At 36.3% G+C, this 15886-nt stretch overlaps 1 protein-coding gene and 1 long non-coding RNA gene across 4 annotated transcripts in view; one reads left to right on the forward strand and one right to left on the reverse strand.

Annotated features, from left to right (window-relative positions):
- The window catches only part of NRXN1 (neurexin 1), a 1104034-nt gene extending 1103208 nt beyond the window's left edge, over positions 1 to 826 (reverse strand). The window contains exon 1 of one of the 2 annotated variants that reach the window (XM_053667086.1): positions 583 to 826. The gene's annotated coding sequence lies outside the window, so the exon portion shown is untranslated. Of the gene's footprint in view, positions 1 to 12; positions 212 to 582 lie in introns of those variants that run through there. The other variant, XM_053667087.1, reaches the window with a different exon arrangement.
- On the forward strand, positions 15 to 15373 carry LOC119060905 (uncharacterized). 2 transcript variants are annotated; one of them, XR_005084684.2, is made up of 7 exons: positions 15 to 88; positions 789 to 1083; positions 2772 to 2911; positions 5785 to 5988; positions 6666 to 6946; positions 11159 to 11218; positions 14874 to 15373. It is a non-coding gene; the product is annotated as an uncharacterized LOC119060905 (long non-coding RNA). The 2 variants fall into 2 exon arrangements; XR_008392000.1 differs by having other exon boundaries at positions 14901 to 15373.
- The last annotated feature ends 513 nt before the right edge of the window (positions 15374 to 15886 follow it).

Below are 15886 nucleotides of genomic sequence, written 5' to 3' on the forward strand. Positions count from 1 at the left end.
TCTCCGCAGTACCGTGGAGAGCGGCAGGCGGTCCTCGAGCCGGGACACCGCTGGGGTCGGCCCGCAGGCGCAGCCCCTCCAGCTCCAGGTCAGGATGCTGCGGAGCCAGGTGTTTCTACATTTGCTCCATCCTCTTGCAGGGGAAGGCCGACCCTGGGGGCGGGGACCTGCCGCAAGCGCTTGTAACTTGTCGCCACCCACCCAACGAGAGAGAGAAAGAGAGAGAGAGAGATAACACCAGAGAACCGAGTAGCCTACTGAGCATGCCCAGGCCCCTGCTAGACCCACGGAAAGCTGTGTGAAGATTTCACTTTTCCGGGGTTTAGTCGTGATTTGGGCGAGGCTACCTGAGAGGGTTCCAGGGAAGGGCTCGGCAGCCGAAAGAAAGGGGCCAGGGAGTCAGTATTTAAGATGAGCGCTGGTTTTACTTGTGCACTTTGCTCTCCCGCTTGGAACCCCTGGAAAGCTGCAGCTCTTCGAGGAACGCAGGCACAGGCAAGGCTCACACAGTCGCTGGCATCCCCCGATCCAGCGTCCCTGCCCACCCCTTGCTTGGCCCCGGCCTGAGTGGTCTCTTCATACCTTCATGATACGCCTAGGCTGTGCCCAGAAGACGTGAGAGGGACCCACGGGGTAACGGGGAAGCGGTAACTAACTTGAAGACCAGACTGAAGTCTGTCTAAAACGGCGGTTTCCCTGCCAGCCTCTCGTCATCTCCTGGCGTTGAGTGCTCATCCAAGTTCTGTACCTGTTTAACTCTTCCCTCTGTCTCCTCCTTTCTTTTGCAGCTGGTAAAACCTGGAGTGAATGAAACTGTTTGCAAGCTCTAATCATATCACTCACTGGGCATGCCCAGTGGGCATTGCTGGCTTTGGTGACAAAGGAGTTAAGGCTAAGTGAACTTGCAGAATTGGGAGTAGAGAAGTCTGAAGTGCGTGGCTTTAAATTATAGTTTGAGTCCTGTGAACATTTAAATTCCTAACCCTATTGTATTCCCAGCCTGGGTTAGTCTTAGAACAGAAACAACAGACATATTTATTCCAACACCACAAACCTAATAGCTTCAGCCTCAAATGCTATAAGGTAAGACTATTTTCTGCCTCTAGCCCTATAAAGCAAGACTGTAAGAACTAGGAAAACTCAGAAGTACTTAAATAATAAACATTCCAAATGCAACATTCATTTCCTTCCAGAGAAACCAGAACTTATACCTATGATAAGTTTGTTTATACTTTCACTGGTTTTATAAAAAAATTCTAAATAACATGAAGGTACAAACCACTCATTTTATTGTTTTTACTGAATTCAGAAAGGCAGTGTGGTCAAGAGAGTAAATGCGTGGGAATTCGATTCAGTTTGTCTGGGCCTGAATTCTATCTCTGCCATTTACTAGCTGTGATCTTGGGTAAGATATGTAACCTTAAGATACTCAGTCACTTCACCTGTGAAATGGCTATATTAATAATTCCCATTTCATCTGTTTCTGTAAAGATTAAATAATAAATGGACCTACACTACTTAGAATTGTGTTGAGTAAATACTAGCCATTTTTATTAGTTCCAAGCCCACTCTGCTTTTTTTGACCCAATGAAAGTAATTTGGAACTCTTGACAGTAAATTAGGAATTCTAGTGATTGCCAACTTATTCCACAGAATTTCACTGAGAATGTAATAAAGTAGTAACTGTTAACATGATTTAAAAATTTTCGAAGGCCTTTTTCATTTTTTCCTACCATTTACCAATAGGGTCTAGAGCAAATCACACACAAGGTACCCTCATATATCTCTAGCACAGAGGTAAAAGTTATTGTAAAAGTAAGTGAAAAGGACAGCCTATTTTAAAAAATTGAATCTAAAAAAAATTGAATCTAAAAACATTCCACGATGCCCTTAAAGTCTTGTGTGTACATTCATCAGTGAATCTGACGGTGTTGGCAGAAGATTGGTAGAGTCACTCTTAAGAGTCAAAACACTGTGTTTTACTTGGGCTCTTAGAAAAATCAGTAATTGCCTCTAATACTTTATGATGTGAACAATTATCTAGTTTAGTTAATTTTGCCTTTGTAAATCTTATTATTGTCTTCAGTAAGGTTCCACAGTGTTTCCACTGGCACGTGGTTTTCCTGTCTTCTGGGGTTTTCTGATTCAAAGACATGTTAACATTCTTTTGCTTCATGCATAAGTTTTGAAACAGTAAGTCCTCTGTACACACCCTTTACCCCCTTACACAACACACACAGTCTAAACTGAGGGGCTTGATTGTGTGTTGCAGAGGGAAAGCAATCAGCATGTGCCTAGAATGGAGAAAAACATCACAACATAATCTAGTGATAAAATCTCTTACTTTATTTTCAGGTATTAACGTCCTGTGTTGTTTCGCATACATTGCTTGAACCCTGAATGATAGTTTTCTCATCAGTTAAATGGGGATAACGGCACCTCACTTTGTAAGACGCCATGAGGAGCGTGCCCACGCAGTGCCAAACGGTGCTGCAAGTGCTTTACACCCACGAACTTAGTTGATCCCTCACAACAGCCCTGTGAGGTGGATTGTAGGATTTCACTCATTTCACTAGAGAAAAGTGAAACACAGAGAAATGAATGAAACAGTCAAGGTCGCACTAGCAAATACAAGTGCAAGGAAAGAAACAAAGTCAACACTGATTTTAACCATCTTAACACTGCCTCTCATCAGATGATCAAATACATTCTAGCACACCGCTTGGCTCTATGCAGATGCTAATCAATGTTAATTCCTCTTTTCTTTCTAGGAGCTAATAGATGTTAATGCCTTTTTTTCTTCCTAAGAGTTTCATCAAGAGGAATCCAGGAAACTAAACAGTCAACTTTGCAATGTTGTAATGCCATTCTTTCATGGCAAATACTATATGAAATACCTTAATGAAATTAGGTGAGGTGTTTTTAACGTTAATGCCTTTTTGTTGTTGTTTGTGGGTAAGATGTCAAATGATTCTTATAGATCTGAATTTGAGGCAATTTATCATTTATCAGAAAAATCTCGTATTGTTCTAGAAAGGTAGAAACTGGGATGAAGTCCTATCAAATCTCTTTAGGGCACAGGTGGCAAACCCAAGGCCCTTGAGCAGAAGCTGGCCCTTCACCTTGTTTTATCTGGCCCCGCACCTTGTTTCTGCCCATCGCAGTGCCGAGCTCCTTGCCCCTAGCTAAGGAGTAGTTACATTTATACAGTCCTAAAATTACATTCGGCCCTTTGAAGGCAACCGCGAGGCTGACATGGCCCCTGGTGCAAGTGAGTTTGACACCCCTGCTTTAGGGAACCTACCACATTAGGCTTACAATAATGTATGAGGGATTCTAACTCCCACTCACGACTACCACTCAAAGCAAATTAGATAATTGTGAGTTGAGATAGTTGTTTATGATTATGTCTAATTGGGAGAATTTCTGACAACCCCAATATGGAAACAAATAATATCTCATGCTGATATCTGGTAAACATTTTGCAAAAACAAATCTAAAAATTCAGGATCACCATAAACAAATACGTTGCCATAAGGTATTATATATTACTGACCATTTATAACATGGAAACTCACTCCACACAAAAAATAAAGTGGTGGCATTTTCTTAAAAAGGTTTTATTTATTTATCTTTAAAGGAGAAGGGAAAGAGAGTTGGCGAGAAACATCAATGGATGGTTGCCTCTCATGTGTCCCCTGCTGAGGACTGGCCTGCAACCCAGGCATGTGTTCTCACTGGGAATCAGACCATGATCTTTTTGTTCACAAGTCCATGCTCAATCCACTGAGCTACAATAGCCAGGGCAGTGGTAACATTTTTAATGGAGAAATGAATACAGAGAGACTCTGGGTTTATTGCTGCAATTATAGCTTGTGCTTTAACATTAGGAAATCAGTGTAAACACTTACTTTCTCAATTAACATTAAAGCAAAGGCTTTGAGATACCCATGAATTCTAAGATTGATCACAAGTTGGAAGGCGGTTTTTGCTTTACTACTAAAGGAGTTTAAGAAGAAATGCATGATAATAAAGAGAGAGTTGATATGTATTAAATACTTTCCCACTTATGAAGGTAAACAAAGGAGCAATAAAATGTATCACTCTGAGGGAATTTTTCTATTTTGCTGTGATTTAGGTGATCAAAATGGAATGATTTTTTCTACTGTAATAATAGTATTACTCAGGAGAGATTAGATTACATGATATTCTCAACTAAATTTTAGTTTAATAGTGAATTCCTCTAACCAATTACAGTGTCATTATTGCATAATTGGAATGCTGTTACTTAGCTTATGACTTATTTATGTTAATAATAATATAACTTATTATCTGGCTTCTGGTTAAATGTATCTAGCTGGTTTCCTTCATACAAACAAATGTAAGTTTTCTAGTTATAAAATTGATAAATAGTTATTGAACATGCTTCTCTATAAACCTCATTTTCACCACGACACCAAGAGAAACTTTTCAATGCAAGGGGATGGTATCAGGCCTAGGACTTTGGTCTCAGCCACGAACTGGAATGAACATAATGGAATGTACATATAGGAAAAGTCCACGCATTTCCCATGAAGTTTGAGGAATAAGCTAGCTCAGCATGTTAACTACCTTTGTATTCCACGGGGAGGGGAAACTTTTGCATAGTAAAATTAGGCAACTTTCACATGAGTACATAATTTTCAGTAATCAGAATATAGAACATGATTTTTAAATGGCTACAAATCATTAGAAAAATGATTATTATTAAGGTATCAAGCTGTAGTAGAGAAAGCAAATAGGTACTTGAGAAGTTCAAAATGATGCACCTGCTGGAGAGGTTCCGACCCTACAGTGAGTTTGATGGGCAGTGCCCTTCAGTCTAGGGCGGCTCTAACACCTGGGTCTGTTTCTATCTTGCCTACTCCCACCCCTCTTCCCCCACAATGACAAACAGTCTTTCTGAAGTTAACTGGCAGCTACTAAAATAAGTTTGTGAGAGGCCTCTGCCTGGGGCTTTAATTCTCTCACTCGGTGATTAGTTAGCTGCACACTTCAGGTATCTTCATTATCCAATGCAAGAATTTCTCCTCTTATACCTGAACTTTGTGCCTTTTCTGTCCCTCCTCCCTCCCTCTCCTGAAGTCAATCCCTTACATTTTCAAGGGCCAGATGCCAGAAGAGAAATGTTCTCATTCATCAGAAACTATCTTTACTCTTATTTTTATTGCGTTTCTGCAACCAGTTATTTCTTTAATTTAACCAGACCTGCTTCATTTCCCTTACTGTGGCTTTTGAGGGAAGAGCAAGAGAATTGTGCTTGGAGTTAGAGGTGCCAGTAAGATTCAGAGCCTTAGTGTATCTTTGCTTCATTTCAACCTATTTCTGCCCCTAGAAAGCTGCAAAATCAATTTTCTGTAGTGCCTATTGGGACATTGTGAGGTTAGCTTTTTAAACACATCTTGTGTTTTTATTTTTGTTTTTGTTTCCCATCTTATCACCACCATGCTGCCCTCCTTTTTATATGTAGTTTCAAGGTTCATCGTTTATTAAGGGTTTTCTCCTTATTGTTCTGTTTTCCTATTTACCTTTAATACCAGTTTTTTGACACATTTGCTTAATATCATATTTCATTTAATTATACATATAAAATCACTTAAATATATACTCATATAAATATACACATGCATACACGGAGCTAAGTATGTTCACAATAAACAAAATGGTAGGTATTAGATATACTTCTTTGGAACTTCATAAATTCACATAATAATACCTACTCTTTTCCACAAAAAATAATTTCAGGCTTTTGACAAGAGTTTTATTTTTATATGCTCTTTGCTCTTGCTGGAGGAAAAACAACAATAAAGTGGAAATGAACGAAATGATCATACTCATGCACTTTCTCATCGAACGAGAGGGCAGTCCACTGCTGTGCAGCGTAAGGTTCTCTGGATCCAGCCGACTGCCATGGCCAAGACAGTCCAGCAGGTGACCCACAGGAGTGAGGTAAACTGAACGGGGAAACCACGAGGACTGGGTGACTCTGTGGCCAACTAAAAATTGCATAATTCCCTGAAACGCACACACATCCACTCCTCTGCCCTAGCAACTGTGGCCATGTAGGTGCAGGGTTGGCGGACCCTGTGATTTTTTCAACAGCAGCTGGAAATCTGGAATTTTATGTAAAATGTTTTGCTTTTTAAAATCTTAAATCATTAAAAAGTTAACCTCCAGAACCACAACACTGCGCAGGACCAAACACACTTCCTTGCTGGTTAGCAATGGCACACGACTGCCGATTTGTCACCTCATACACTCATGTGTTATTTCTCTCTGAGTCCAACATTTCAAAAGATTTCTTTATGTGTTCTAAATCCAGCCAAGGATTATAAAATAGATGATTGGATACAATACAGATTAAAAGTTTATTTCTGGAATCACGAAAATGTGGCTCAGGATACTTGCTTCTTATATTAAAGGAAACTGAATACTGAGTTACACGTTTTCTAGTATAGCTTTGCTATTAGTTTGTTTAATACCACAGGCAAATCTGTTACCTTCCCCTAGTTTAATGCCTGCTTGATATGTGTTGTGGGTTGAATCGTGTTCCCTAAAAACACATGTTGACTTTCTCACCCCCAGTGTCCATGCACGTTACCTTATTCGGAATGTAACCTTTGCAGATGCAATCAAGTGAAGATGAAGTCATACTGGATTAGAGGGGCCTAAATGCAATGACAAGTGTCCTTTTACTGAGAGAGGATTTGAAGACAGAGGAGATACAGGAAGACAGCCCTGCAAAGACAAAAAACTAGGCTGATGCAGGCATAAGCCATGGAATACCAAAGAATGCCGGCAGCCACTAGAATCTCTGAGAGAGGCGTGGGACAGATATTGTCTTAGCATCTGGAAAAAGGACCAACCCTGCTCGCATTTTGATTTCAGACATCTTGCCTCCCATATGGTGGGAAAAATTTATGTTCTTTTGAATTTCCTAGTTAGTGATTTGTTATGATGGCCCTAGGAAACTAATACCATATACATGATAGAGAAATTGGAAAAATAGCAGTAGAGAGAAAGCTTGTACACAAGGCGGTTTGCTAGATTATTTTACATCTATATTACCTTAATCCAGGTATGGACCTTGAGAACTAAACAGTCATTCATTCTCTCTCTCTCTCTTGCTTTCTCACTTTCTAACTCTCATGCCTGTACTTCTTGCTCTCACTCCCCCCTCCCTCTTTCTCAACAAAATATGTCTTAGAGCTGGTAATTAATTTGCCTCTGTACTCAAGCACTGCTTCTCGATAAAGGAAGGACCGGATCTAAGACTAAAGCCCATATTCTTTTTCACTTATCTTTGTGTTCACCTTTCTCAAAGGCAAAATGTGGTGAAATGTAATATAAAAGTATTATCCTGGAGTCTCCTTTAATCTTTAAGAGATTAAAATTTTTTTAAAATACCACAAAAAAGACAGCAAGAATACCTTGCCCAAATGGTTACATCTCAGTACGTTTTAGGTATACGTAGGACTTTGATAGGGTATTAGAACAAGAACAAGAAATACTGTACTTTTCCAGTGATTTAGTGTCCTGAGTGTTTTAAAACTAACCTTATTTCTATTGTATGACATAATGCAACATAGAAAACATAAATCTAGAGCTTAGTCAATTTTAAAAAGCAAACACTCCCAGGTAACTTTCATGAAGAGTATCACATTCATATTTCTTTGAACCATTTCCTGTTCCTTCCTCTACAAATGTAATCAATATCTTTATTTCTAACCTCTAAAATTAATCTGATGACTGTTTGTGAATCTATGCATGTTATTGCATGCCACAGTAATTTGTTCATTTTCAATACTGTATTCAGTTTTGTAAATAACTAATCTTCATTTATCTATCCAATTGACAATAAATCATTGCACTGTTTTCAGTATCTAACACTTGCAAATAATGTGTTATAAATATTCTTACACTGTTTTTTGGTGCAAATATATATATGATCCCATTGAGTCCATGCCTAACTCATGGAATTGCTGTATCATGAGTTATCTTCAGATTTCCAAAGTTGTAATAGATTATACTCTGAAAAGCAGTGTGTAAGTTTCTCACTTTCTGGTAAACACATATATATTAATCACTTTTAATTTTACATATTTTAGTTGGTCCTATTAGTATCTCATTATAGTGTTACTTTTAAAAATTTTTCCAGATGGCTAATGATGTCATTAGGATATCCTCTTTTGGAAAGTAGCCCATTGAAGTATACATTTGCCCATTTTTCTATCTGCTTACCTATCTTTAAAATTAATTGTAAGTTTTTATATATTCTGGATATATTTTACACTTAGTTGTATTAAAATATATTACCCTTTTGGTAGCTTAACTTTGTGCCTTTTCCTTTTTTAAAAAAATTTTTAATAAACAGAACACTTAACTAATTATTAATGTAGTCAGATTTACTAATGTTTTCCCTTCTGGTTGTTTTGTGTGTCCTATTTAACAAACATTGCCTGTCCTGAGTTGTATTTTTCTGTATTACTTTGTAGACACTTAAAAAAAATATTTTCTACATTTAGAGCAACATTATATCAAGTATCATTTTCTGTCTTGATAATAATATCCAGTTAACTCAAAACACATACTGACAAGATTATAATTTTGTCATTTTTCTCCAGTGTCATATTGGACAAAAATCAAAAATCAAGTGTTAATTTATGTGAATGTATGTGTTATACACTATTTTCTTTCACTGGTCTATTCAACTTTGTTGTCTCAATTAATGAACCTTTATAATAAAATATTTTATCTGTTAGCTTTTATAAATTCAACATTATGCAAAATATCCACTAAATTTTATTTATTAGATGTAATTTACCAGGTTAGGTAAATTCTTTGATAATTTCAATGTACTAATATTGTTGAATTTGTCCAAATGCTATTTCAATATCCTTTTGCACAATTATATATATCTTTCTTCTGTCCTCTGTTAATATGATTAACAACACTGGTTAACCAGTATTAGAGTTCTGACATACACCTTTCTTGGTCATGGTATATTACTCTTTTATTAATTTTGTTAGTAACTTGACAAATAAATTGGTAATATTTTATATAGGACCTCTGTACCTCAATTCCTGAAAGAGAATGACCCTGTAATTTGGGAACAAAGTTATGCTATTCATTTAAAAAACCAAGATGAGACATGTTCCCACTTTTTTTTTTCTATTCTCTAGAACAGTTTATGTAATGTTGGCATTGTTTCTTGTTAAATGCTTGACAGAATATTCACCAGTGAGGTCATCTAAGCTAACACCTTATGTATTTTTTCATTTATATAGGTACTTAGAGACGCTCATTTCCCCCTAATATTAGCAATTTTTATTCTCCTTTTGCCTTTAAAACTCATGGTAGGGAGTAATTAATATATCAACTTTCCTAAGAATCAGTGTTTGTGCTTACTTTTTATTGTCTATTTGTTTTCCATGTAGTTGATTTCTAATCTTTAAAAATTATTTCGCTCTTATTTTCTTTTGGTTTAATGCACTCTTTTTCTAACTTCTGGCTAAGTTCTTGAGGTGACACTTATAACATTTAGTTGTAACTTCTCCCTCTTTTTAATACATTCTTTACCTTTTAACATGACTCCAGCTGCACCCTAAAAGTTCTGTTGTATAAAATTTTCATTACAATTCAGGTAAAAATTTTATTTTTCCTTTCTACATTAATTATGATTTCTCTTTTGAACCATCGATACTTAAAGTTTTTGGAGTTAACTGTCAAACATTAGAGAACTTTTTTCATAATATGGCTGCAGAATTTATATAGTTTGTAATACAACTCCATTAAATGTGTTCAAACTTAGTACTTTAAGGACTAGTATGTGTTTAGTTTTTCGTATTGGATAGCATTTGAAGAGAATATTTGCTCCACAGCTGTGTATAAGTGTTCCATCTGTGTAGTAGATCATTTATTTACCATATAATTCATATATTATATATCCTTTATGTTCTGTAAAATGTTCTGCATATATTTTGTTATAAAGAAATATAACTTTATATATTTTAATATGTTGCATCATTATATGTTCATCTAATTTGATGAATAAGAACATGTGTTATGTAATTCCTGGTGATGAATGCTTTAAGGAATACTTTTTATTTTTTATTTATATTAATGCCACTGGTTCTGGCCATACAGTTCGTTTTTCAGATATTAGTATAGCTACCTAGTTTTCCTTTCATTAGTTTTTGGTGGTATATCTTCTTTTTAATATTTTACTTTTATATATGTTTATTTAACATGATTCTCTATAGATTGAATTTGGTTGAGTTTTAAAATTACAAATGACAATCTTTGTGTTTTACTTGGAGTTCTTTGTCTGTGAATACTTAAAGTAATTCCCAATGTATTTAGATATAAATCTATATCTCACTACTTATTTTGTCTCTGCCTTACCTGTTCTAGGTTTCTTTTTTCTCTCCTTTATTGCATTATATTGAATTCATCAATTATTTATATTGGTTAATTTTTCTTTCTAGTAACTTTTAGTAGTTTCCTGAGATAACAGCATGCATATTTCACTTTATGATAGGGCCTAACATAATTTAATGTTTCCAGGACTATGGAAAGACTTTTAAACTCTACTAATCTTGCTTCTTTCTGGCTTTTGTGCTAGTGTTGTCTTGTATTATATTTCTACATTATATACATTATAATTTTTATTTTATACATCAATACTTATTGATAATTATGTACATTCTTAACTTTTCATAGTTCTTCATTACTTCCTCCATATACTTGTTTGCACTGGACTTATTTATTTTTTGTATTCCTTTGTTATTTCATTTAGTGTGCACTACTGGTGGCAGAAATTTGAGATTTTTTTCAATATACTTACTTTGTGATCATTTTTAAAAGAAAATTTTGGTTTATAGAAAATTTTTTTCTGAAAATAATTTTTCAGCATTTAAAAAGTAAGATCCCAATAACTTCTAGCTTCCATCAGTTATGTTGAAATGTCAGCTGTCAATGTCATCTTGATGATCCTTTAAGGTGATGTGTCTTTTTTGCCCCAGTGTTGGTGTTTAGATTTTCTTTTTACTGTAGTTTATGGTTGTTTTACTATGATTTTTCTAAGGCATGAATTTCTTTGTGTTTTTCCCTGCCTAAGGCCTTCTGAAAAGTGTAACCTGATGCTTTTCATCAATTTTGGAGAACTCTTGGACAATATGTAAGCAAATTGCTTGAGACCCACATTATTTCTTTCTTTCTCCCTCTCTCTTTCCCTCCTTGCTTGAATTGCAATTTCACACATATAAGAACATTTCAACACATTTCACATATGTAAGAACATTTCTATATGCAGCAAGTGATTTTTCTATTTTTATTATTTTTTATTTCTATGCTTTAGTCTTTATGTTTTGTATTGATTTACTATGTAGTTTACTAATTTTCTTCTGCCGATTCTAACCTACTCCATATCAGTTTCTTATGTAGTTTTATTTTTCCAGCTATAGAATTTTTATTCTACTTCCTGATAAAATTTTGTAATCATATTATCCACTGCCCCATTAATCACAATATTTTCAAATCCTGTATCTGATAACTCCTATATATGAAACAATGGTTATTTTTTCTCCTTTTTTCACTCTTTTTTCAATCTTTGGTTGTTTGTCAAATGTCTGTTAATTTTTTATTGAATTTCATTAAAGCCACAGCACAGCAGACTGTCAGTATAATCAGTGCACTTGTCTACTGTTAGATACCATTTCCCAGCAACTCTAGGCTGCCTCCATTGTGCTTCAAGGCCTATACACTTCCTTCAAGATTTTTTTTAACTGTTCCTTCTGGGACAGTTAGTCTACATAAATTATTTTTATCCTCACTGGAAATTAAACCTTAAAGACTCTCTTTCTCCATATTATTAAAGAAAAATTCATGGCATATCAAGAGAAGGATTTGTAAATTAAAATTCTGGAAAGATGCTAAAGCAAGTCTATACTCATATCAAGGCCTTATTCTCCATTCAATAGACACAGGATAGAATGGATTTCCTCATGGAATAAATAGCTTTATTCAGAATTTCATCTTCCACCAGCAAATTAATCCCAAGTGCAAACAATCGTGTTTTTCATTATGTTGCAGATTTTCAAACATTTTAAAAGCATACAAATGAAGCATAGTTGCCCAATATGTACATTATTAATGTGTACCTAGGTGAAGATACACAGAACTATTTCCTCTAAAGTATAAGCCATAAATGCATTTGACTTTAACATCAAAACAGACTTATTATATGACATCACCATGGTTGTAAGTATACTGGACTTCATTCAAAAAAGCATTTATCATCAATTAAGTAAGAGAGAGCATGCTTTTCCCATTTTCATTGCTTTGTTCTTCAAAATAATCCAGGGAATTCTCACCAGAAACATTTAAATGTCTTCGTAAATATTATCTCTGAGGCACAGAGATGCTAGAATAACCATGTCCAGAGTTATGAACAGAATACTATGAAATGTTTCATTTGATATTTTCATGTAAGGCACTGAGGCAAACACAGCATTTGCCCCCTGAAGACAGTTATTATCTGCCTTGTTTGCCTCTCTTTCCTTAGGGTCTCACACAGTGTCTATTTTATGGTAGGTACATAGTCAATACTTGTTTAATATATAGGTAAAAAAGAAAATAACTAGAAAATAATTAAAATAGAAGAGTAGTATTTAAGTTTGGTGTGAAATTAGTATAAAATAAAGGGTCTTAATATTCTCTTATTAAATTTCCAAAAAAAGACTTGAGGCAAAGAAAAAAATATTCATGTTCCTAAATAGTAAGAACTGCTAGAATGTTATTTATTTTGCTAAAATGAACAAGGTTTCTGTCATAAATGTGTACTTTCTTAAGAAAAACAATATGTAGTATAATAAGGTTTTCACAAAAATTCATGATGAAATAATTTCTACAGTAAGTAAACTGGTTTTCCTGAGTTCTGTGAGCTGTCCTAGCAAATTAACTGAACCCAAAGAGGAGTCCCTGGAACCTCTAATATGTAGCTAGTCCAAAACACAGAGCCTGGGCTTGAGGCTAGCCTCTGAAGTCTGTGGAGGAATATGGTGGATAGCTAGTGTTTGAATTAACTTAAATTCTCAGACACCCTGCTGATGTCCAATATTTAATTGTCAGTGTGAGAAAAACCTCTTCTCCAACTTTGGAATTGGATCTGGGAACCCCATTCAGTTGGTGGCAGTAAAGTGAGATTTTCTAGAATGGTCTGACTCATAGAAACATGATTTTTCAAAAGAAAGGATATAAGGGTGAGGGATGAGGAACCTTCATTTTTATTGGCTCCTTGGTCACCTATGGTATCAAACTGTACCCGTGCTGTGACCATAACTGCAGGTAAAAGTTACCAGTGGAATTTAAAAATGGTGGTAGATCTGACTTTCTAGGAGTTGGCTCATTGAACATATAAGGAAATGCAAATTAATAGGAAGCATGCTAAACATACAGTTCCCTGGTTATTGTTATTTATAATAGCCATAATAAAAGTAAAAGAAACTGCTGGGTGTCTTTATGCTGAACTTAATGAAAATGAAGGTCAATCTGGGATTTAGCCATCAGCCTCAAAGTCACCTAGAAATGTAAATGCAGATAGTCAATGCTATAAACAAATGCAGCAAGAGATAGAAAATGCACAAATGAGGATGGCTGAGCATTTCTTCAGACTGAGGAACACATTTTACCACCCATAACATTCAGCAATGGGCAGAGAGATCTTCTCCAGTAATAGTCTGATAAGGAATTATAATGGGCAATTAAAACATTGGTTTTCTAAATGGGAGAGAGAAAGGCATGAAGGGCTGGCTACATGCTTTCATGAGTATCAGCTCACACTAAACTTTGAGATGAGTACCCCCTAGGAAGACTTGACTGTCTTTCTGGTGATCTGGGGATGAGGGTGTGGGGAAGGAGCAGGTTTGCTTTCTTCCCTACATCACCTCCACTTTATTTTCCCTTCTACTTGATTCAGCAGGCATAGGGTCAGGGCTGCAACTACAAGGGATGGAAGAAGAGATGATTCCTAAGCAATAAACTGTAACTAACTGTGTTTTTAACCTTTATGTCAGAATCCCTAAGGGCCTGATGGGTCAGGATGGGTCTTCAGCCCATCTGGCAAATTTAGAATTAACAGCTGGATCATCTGTATGCCAGTTGGTAAAGATAGTCCGCCAGTTCTGTATCTACGATCTATGTAACTTCAGATTATCTGAATAGAAGTGGGCAGAGGGAGGGGCACTTGTTAGACCAGTATTGCTGCCAGCAATCTAGACCAGCACAGTCGCCAAACCTAACATCCCTCCCAAAGGTGGAGAAGGTGGAGTATATGTAGAGAGGAAGAAAAATAGTCACTGAGGGTAACAAAACAAATGAGTAACTGAGTTGTGTTATAAGGAAAATCCAATATAATGTTACACCTTGAAAGAGGTTCAGAGGAAGAGAACATATTGTCTCTTATGTCCATGTTACTAGATGACCAGAAGGGTGAAACCAGGTGTTAGACCACTTCTGCTTTTGGAACCTGACAGGATCAGATGGAATCCCGCAAACCTGAGAGTCCTCACCCTGGGAGATATTTTTGTATGGTGTGATGATGGACTGAATAGTTATTAAAAACTGAATGAGATTCTTGTAATGTACCAGCATCTTTGGCTTATGTGATAGTGTTGCCCTGAGTGACCCACAGCCAAAGAACAGGGGTTTGACTGTAATATTATGATCTATTAAATATTTGATCTTCATCCATAGGTCCTGACTCATAGGTTCAAACCCTTGGAATTTTGTAAGTGTTAAGAATAATCAAGGTATCTTTTGCTCCGTTAATTAAGGTGACTTTTGGACCCCACGGTTTCCAGGACATCCAAGAGTGTGAACAGACATTTGGAAGTTTTAGTTTCACCACCCACTGACCTCTAAGAAGAGGAGATGGACCGGAGATGAAGTTCAATGGAATGACTTGGTCAATTATGAATATGTAATGAAACCTCTATAAAAACCCAGGAAGATAGCACTGCAGATCTTTTATTTTGGAGAGCTTTGTTGTTGGGAAACCAGAGCACTTCCACATGCCATGGCGTCCTGTCCCAAGCTCCACAAGAATAAAAGCTCTTTGGCTTCAGATATCACCCCTGTATCTCTTCATTTGTCACTGGTATATATTCTTTAATATCCTTTGTAATAAATTGATAATGTAGTGAGTAAGGAAATTTTCCTGAGTTCTAGTGATCCATTCTAGCAAATTTATCGAACCCAAAAAGAGGGTCATTAAAATCTTCAATCTGTTGCCAGTCAGTCATAAACATAGAGCCTGGGCTTGAAGCTGATGTCGTGTGTGTGTGTGTTGGGGATGGGGGCAATCTTGTAGGATTGAACTCTTAACCTGTGGAATCTGATGCCATCTCTGGATGGATATGTCAGAATTGAGTTGAACTCTTAGGCATCCTACTGGTGTCCAAGAATTGTTTGTTGGTGTTGGGGGAACTCCCCACCCCTTGAACCCAACTCATCATGTTACAATCAGGTCAAGAAACCCTATTCATATAAAAACTTAATAAAATTGGCAAAATTCTTGAAAACTTTACAGTGCTCCTCTTCATTTTTTGAAAAAGTATTTCAGCCATGGCTGGTGTAGCTCAGTGGATTGAGCACAGGCCTGTGAACCAAAGAGATGCCAGTTCTATTCCTAGTCAGGGCACATGACTGGTTTTCAGGCTAGGTCCCAGTAGGGGTTGTAGGAGAGGTAACCATACATTGATATTTCTCTCCCTCTTTTTATCCTTCCTCTCTCCTCTCTCTAAAAATAAGTAAATAAAATAAAAAAAAAGAAAAAGTATTTCAAATA

Source organism: Artibeus jamaicensis, unplaced genomic scaffold (genome assembly GCF_021234435.1).
Source record: "Artibeus jamaicensis isolate MK-2021 breed Jamaican fruit bat unplaced genomic scaffold, CSHL_Jam_final contig_465, whole genome shotgun sequence".
NCBI lineage: Eukaryota > Metazoa > Chordata > Mammalia > Chiroptera > Phyllostomidae > Artibeus > Artibeus jamaicensis.